Source organism: Schistocerca americana, chromosome 8 (genome assembly GCF_021461395.2).
Source record: "Schistocerca americana isolate TAMUIC-IGC-003095 chromosome 8, iqSchAmer2.1, whole genome shotgun sequence".
Lineage (NCBI taxonomy): Eukaryota > Metazoa > Arthropoda > Insecta > Orthoptera > Acrididae > Schistocerca > Schistocerca americana.
In genome coordinates, this window is record NC_060126.1 from 108,169,847 (window position 1) to 108,176,059 (window position 6,213).

Consider the following 6,213-nt stretch of genomic DNA (forward strand, 5'->3'; position numbering starts at 1 on the left):
ACACACTACTTCTGGTTTTGTGAGGAGGAAATGATCAGGAATGGACGAGCGCTAATTTTTTAGGACATCATGGCTATTACCGACAGAGCTTTTGGAATAAAGAGATCTCTTTTCCACAAGATAGCTAGAACAATTTCTGGTAGCTAAAATTCAAAGGATCTGGAACTATTGAACCTTAACTATCCGGAACTTTCCTCATTTAATTATGCATCTGTCACCTCTTGCAACGTAAGGAAGATCAGTTTTTACATTAAAGAATATCCGGACAGAAGAATGCATGAGCCCAAATGAAGAGAATTTGAATTGTTATTTATCAGTTGAGAATTTAGAAAACCTGATTGTTACACACTGTTTCAAAGTAAAATCAAATATATAAAAATAATAGTTTGAATTCTGACATTACATTTTTTTCCTTTAGCTGTGCGTATTTGGTCATAATATAGTGCATGAATTCATACATATTTTAAGGTTTAATTTGCATGGAATTGCTGGCTTCAGCTAAAGTAATACAAAGCGAAATTGATTTTGGACGAAAGGGGGAGGAACGGATGCAGGGTGCAGTAGTAGGTTCGGCTGAATTCAAGCTGCCCCTAATAATAATAATAATAATAATAATAAACTTTTAGAAACGAACGTACTATATAATGCGTTGTCATCACACACACCCTCCACTTGCCAGAGAACCCTCCCCCAAAATGCCTGTCGTTATGTGTAGGAATTGGTATTCATAATAACTGAGTACTTCTCGGGTGACTAGATTGGATGATATTTTGCCATTTCGGCTAATGATGATAGAATATTGAGCAAATTTTTGAAGGAAATGCAACCATCGTCGTCTGGGGGATATTTTTGTTGATCAGCGCGATTTTGTGCTAGCACCAGAGGGACAAATTCAGTTTTCTCTTACGTTTTTAATAACGTCATGTTTACGTAAATCGTACAGTTCGATACGTTTATGAACAGGTCTTTGGAGAGGAAGTGAATTGGTTCATATGGCTCAGGGCACTATGGGACTTGACTTCTGAGGTCATCAGTCCCGCAGAACTTAGAACTACTTAAACCGAACTAACCTAAGGACATCACACACATCCATGCCCGAGACAAGATTCGAACCTGCCACCGTAGCGGTCGCGCGGTTCCAGACTGTAGCACCTAGAACCGCTCCGCCACCGGAAGTGAATTACCGAATAAAAAATTTAAGGTGATATTTGAAACAGACGTTCTGCTGTTGATATCTTCATAACGAACAAAGTTACAAGGAAGGAAATAATGCTGGTTAACGTCCCTCTGGCAACCAAACAACCTTTCTTTTATACAATTTTTATTTTGCTCCTAGACGTAAGCTGTTTGGGGTTGTCATGACAAGTAAGACATCCCTATGCTGATAAGTCCGCGCCCCAGCACGGGCGGCAGTTACGCCAGACTGCATAATTTCTGCTCACACGGCGTGTCCGCTGCTGACTCACTCCTAGCAGCACGTCCAATACTACTCGGCAGAAACCTTACGCTGCGCGCACGCAGATGGCGATTGCGTTTCTCTTTTCGCCGTCTTTGCGGAATGGCCACCATACGGAACGACGCAGAGGCGCCGGGAAACAAATGCACGTATCGCCCGTGTTAGGGATCCGAACAGTGGCGCGTTCCCAACAGTACCTAGCCATGGTGACCGGTGCAGTGGTTAAGGTCGGGCCGCACGCACTCGATTGACCGGCTGGCGAAGGAGGCCAGTGTATTGCGTCCTGTTATGATCATTACTCTAGCGCCCTCAGATTTCATGATCTCACTACGGATACTAGTCGATGAGCTAAGGACAGCGGATGGGCAACTTTGAATCTGTCTCATATTACTATTCGATTCGATTCGATCCATGATTTGAAACTGTCCCCAGCTTAGAAAATTCAGCGGAGCAGAAAACAGATAACTATACTGGTAAGAACGCGCACCAACCATGGCTCAATTCCTTCCCGGTTACATCGGGCAGCTGTCAAGGATAATCCTACGAAATTCCTGCCACCGATAAGATCCAGACTGTGTAGGACAAGACTAGGACTTCAGCGTGTGTAAATAGCAAGACGCAACGCGCAACCGTTTGGAGGAAATCGAGTTTGAACATTTTACGCGCGCACAGTTTCATAAGCGCTAGGTCTGTGGATCGAATCTCTCTTCCGATACTCTTTTTTTTCATTCCGACGTAATTCTAAGAGCAGATATGCGTGGTACGCCGCGAAATTGTGTGATAGCCGAGCACCGCTTAAGGATGTAACCTACGTTTGTTCTGTAACAGGTACATTGAAAAAACCCATGCACATGCAAAGATTCGACATTCATTACAAGTACTGTACGTCTCGATAATTATCGTTCCCCATCTCTCTAAAATCACTATCATCCTGGTTAATCTAATGCTTCACAGATTACACATTACACTTGCCTCACAAGTAGATAAAATAATACAAAATGGTTCAAATGGCTCTGAGCACTATGGGACTTTTAACTTCGGAGGTCATCAGTCCCCTAGAACTTAGAACTACTTAAACCTAACTAACCTAAAGACATCACACACATCCATGTCCTAGACAAGATTCGAACCTGCGACCGTAGCGGTCGCGCGGTTCCAGACTGAAGCGCCTAGAACCACTCGGCCACACCGGCCGGCTAAAATAACATAAATAAAATCACTGTACTGATTTGAAAAGTTCTTGTGTATACATTTCCTTCCAATCCCATTACGAAAATTATCTTCTTCTTTCAGGATGAAAATAATAAATGATTCATTCAATAATGACAGTTTGAACAGTCATAACAATTACGTGGAGAGAAAAAGAAGACATGAAGTCACGGATATTCGATCCTCGGACCTTGCGATCCTGAAACTAAACACTTCACACTCTCGACTGTGGACGTCTTGATTATTAACCGCCGTACAAAATTTTTAGATGCGCGTAAAATTTTTATACTCGATTCTCTCGAAAACGGTTTGTGAGTTGCGCCTTCTTGTTTAAGTGTGTTCAAGTAGTCGGGTCCTGCACAGCCTGTAAATATGAATGAAATCGGTGAGGGGAAGTTCGTACGGTTCTCCCGTCACCAAATGTTAGAAGCGAGAAGGAGGAGGCGGAAACCACATGCTTTTTTTCCTAAGCACAGCAAAAAGTTTATCCCGCATCTTGTGACTTGAATGTATCCTTCCAAACAATTGCACAGAGACTGTCACACTATCGAAACGTTCCATAGCGTTGTTTGAGACCAGACATTTTTAAATTTGACGAGACGACATCATGTAAATCGAGGTTACTAAAACCAAGTTGATACGTCTAACCAGTCACAAATTATTTTACTGATAGTACACGAAACGTTTTAAGATTTTTTTAATCCTTATCTGTACTGCCCGTTTACATTTGCTCTACAGCATCACTTGATCGAATATTAGTCGTATCCACCTGAAAGAATTACAAGCTCGAAACGCGCATTAAGAAAAGTTTTGTACGAAATGAAGGAAAACTTGTAGATAATGAATGTTGGCTGCAAAGATTAGTACCCGATACCAAAGATAGATAAATATATAATTAGTGGAATTTTGTTCACTGAATCATCATCACGATCAATCACTGTTTATAATCAAACCTGTCGAATATCAGGAATGTCAAATAGCATGTATACGAAACCATTTGAGGTAGAACGACCGCATAGATCCACGAGGGTAAGTCAATTATTATCCGCAACTTAGTTATATTTTTGTTTATTTTGGTAGTACGGTCGTTTTACGTTGATGAAGCATGTTTTGCTTATTTCTTGCTAGATCTTTGCAATTTTCAAAGCTGCTAGGTTAGTTTCGTTATCGCTGCCGTGCTGTCAATCATGGCTGCTCCGTTGTCTATTTGCACCAAAGAAGAGCAACGTTTAGAGGTCCGTTTGTTGTGGTCGGAAGGCGTATCAGGGGCCGAAATTCATCGAAGACTTTCGGTACAGTACGGGAACAATGTTCTGCCACAACGGAATATCTACGAATGGATTGAAAAATTCCGAAATGGTCGCACAAGAGTTACGCACGACGAAGGAGCCGGACGACCGTTTACCGCCACAAATGAAGAAACCATTGAGCGTTCACGTGAAATGATTCTCTTAGACGGTTAACGGTTGACGAAGTGGCACACCGTCAGCAAATTAGTTACGGTTCTGCCAACGAAATCATCCACAACAGACTTGGCTCCCAAAACAACTCACATAGTTGCATAAACAAACGCGCTTGGACATCTGCAAAAAACATGGCTGATAATGACTCAAGGCCAAAGTTAGTTAAGAGCACGATTTTAATAAAGCACAATACAGCCTACAACGGACAACGTATTCTTTTATTAAACACTTTGAGGTTGCGGATCCCCACGGAAGCAAGAAGACTGTTTTTCAGTCACGAAACTAAATTATTTTCGAAAGTTCATTACTATTATCACAGTTCTGTAAGACTCTAACATTGATTATACAGGGTGATTCAAAAAGAATACCACAACTTTAGGAATTTAAAACTCTGCAACGACAAAAGGCAGAGCTAAGCATTATCTGTCGGCGAATTAAGGGAGCTATAAAGTTTCATTTAGTTGTACATTTGTTCGCCATTTCAGCCAATAAAGTTTTTGGTCCCTTTTTCTTCGAAGGTGCTACTGTAAGTGGACTACAGTATCTGGAGATGTTAGAGAATTGGCTGTTCCCTCAGCTCGAACAAGAAGCACAACAATTCATATTTCAGCAGGATGGAGCGCCACCACATTGGCACTTATCTGTCCGTAACTACCTGAACGTCAACTACCCGAGGCGATGGATCGGCCGCCAAGCAGCCCGTGACACAGCACTTCATCACTGGCCTCCAAGAAGCCCTGATCTTACCCCCTGCGATTTTTTCTTATGGGGATATGTTAAGGATATGGTGTTTCGGCCACCTCTCCCAGCCACCATTGATGATTTGAAACGAGAAATAACAGCAGCTATCCAAACTGTTACGCCTGATATGTTACAGAGAGTGTGGAACGAGTTGGAGTATCGGGTTGATATTGCTCGTGTGTCTGGAGGGGGCCATATTGAACATCTCTGAACTTGTTTTTGAGTGAAAAAAACCTTTTTAAATACTCTTTGTAATGATGTATAACAGAAGGTTATATTATGTTTCTTTCATTACATACACATTTTTAAAGTTGTGGTATTCTTTTTGAATCACCCTGTATAAGTTGTCAACAATTACTTTTTCTCAGTAAGTAGCATTAATGCAGTGGAGATTACGGGTTCCTCACATAGTCCTCCCACTACACACACATGTTGTGCTTTGTCCCGAACATCGCTGATGATAGAAGTGAGACATAAACGTAACAAACGCTAAATATCTCAAGAAAAAAATCATCTCCAAATTGTAAATGCAGTAGTCCTGAAATTCCCTCATTACTCTCTTCGAGACAGATAAATGAATTAATTGAGAGCACAACACAGCAGTACATACAAAGGGCTATTACACTGCTGTACACAGCATAATAATAATAATAATAATAATAATAATAATAATAATAATAATAATAATTATTATTATTATTAGTGGCAATTGTCAGAGACAAAGCATTAACAGCCAGAAATCTTCCAATTCCTGCCACTTCAGAAGTAAGGAGTGCATCAATCAAGTGATTTAAGAACAGTAAGTATAGTGCACACATTTCAACTTGGTTTATTTTAAATGGGGTTGCAGTATGCAGTTCAAGCAAGTGCCGCAATAGAGAGGAATAATGCAGGGGAAGCATGTTTCGTAAGAAGTGTCTTCTCTCTCTGTAGATAGTTAGTTGTGCGTACCTGTTGTGATGCACCACGAATTCCTTCAACATTCATTCATTCATTCATTCTCTCTCTCTCTCTCTCTCTCTCTCTCTCTCTCTCTCTCTCTCTCACACACACACACACACACACACACACACACACACACACACACACACAAACTAATTATCATTCACGTTTCATCGTTTTAAAAATAAAAGTGTTCCAGGGAAAGTCTTCAGTTATACAGTTCAATGAGGTATAATTTGAAACCCACAATATGGTCTGTGCCGGGGGGTTACTTCCTGTATCACCGTCACATCCTCCCTTCGTGTACCAGTAGCAAATGTAAAAAAGCGATTATTGGTAAACCTCCGTGTCAGCTCGAATCATTCTTATTCTACCTTCAGAGTCTTTTTGCCAGATATCCGC